Raw genomic sequence first — 1,345 nt, forward strand, 5'->3', positions numbered from 1 at the left:
TAAATGGATAAAACTTTTCGACGTTTTATTCCATCAAATTTGCGGTTCGATTAATATAATTACATTGGTTATCGTCAAAATTGGTAGATATATTAGCGAAATTTAAGGTTATTATTGTTTGTTTAAGGATGTTTAATAAAGGGGTATGGATAATTTTAAAATAAGATTAGAAAAAAAATAAAAGTATAGTATAAAAAATGAATGTATATTAATATAAGCTCTACCTCCATTCACGTTACCAAAGAAAATAATATTGAAATAATAGATGACATATGTCATAGTGAAATATGTTTTGGGTAAGTAGAAAAGAATTAAATAATGTGATATATGTATAAGCCTATGTCCATATGAAAGCATTCATTTCTAGATCTATGGAGATATTAAATAATTATGTGAAATCTATTCCATTATTGCATAACCTATGATATTCATTAACATATATATATATTTTAATTTAAGGATAACATTATTATATATTTTTTTGTTTTTTTTTTCTTCGAAGAAAAGGTTAGTGTGCTAATCAAGGATTCGTCCCGTTAATTACAAACTTTTAATCATGATTATGTTCCACCATCCAAAATATGTGGGTCGTCTAAGTACTCCAGAATTTTTTAGTGTGGATTAAACTCGAAAAAAGAAATTATTTTTTGAAAGGTCTCAACGTCCTGGTTGAGAGTTGCCCTGCAAGACGTGTAGTAGTTTTTGAATTTGTTCTCGAATCGTAACTTTCGACCAATTTCAAGCTTGCTCTGTTATTAGGTTGGCCGGAATTCTATTCGTAAAATGGGTATATATGTAAATCATATTTTGGGTATGATTTTTTTAATAATAATTTTTAAATTTGATGATTAAAGTTTTATATTATATTTGAGATATATTTTATAGAAGAGGACACGTGGAGTTGTATGGTTTAAGTGACATGTGTGAAAGTCTAATATTTAGTATATGAAAATAGGTTGGACTAATTAAAATTTAGAAATATATTGGACTCTTACCAAAGTTGAAGAGCCAAACTATTGTTTTAAATCTTTTCTCTTTCCTAAACTATTGGGATTTTATGGTCCGGGTTAGATAAATAGAATCCAATTCATGTTCATACGGTAAAGAGAATTCAAGTGTAGCAAGTGCTTGAGTTGTTAAGTGTTCTAAAATTTAAGAAGTGAGAGATTCGAACATCTGACCTTTTACTCGATAATATATAGTTAAATACAAGTCGAGTTATGCTCAAATTGTCGATTTTTAGTTTGTTTTGTTATTAACCAATCCCGAAACACTTTTTTAACTTTTTTTTTTTTTTTTTTTTTTTTTTTTTTTTTTTTTTTTTTTTTTTTTTTTTTTTTTTTTT

This window comes from Cucurbita moschata, unplaced genomic scaffold (genome assembly GCF_002738365.1).
Source record: "Cucurbita moschata cultivar Rifu unplaced genomic scaffold, Cmos_1.0 Cmo_Scf00009, whole genome shotgun sequence".
Lineage (NCBI taxonomy): Eukaryota > Viridiplantae > Streptophyta > Magnoliopsida > Cucurbitales > Cucurbitaceae > Cucurbita > Cucurbita moschata.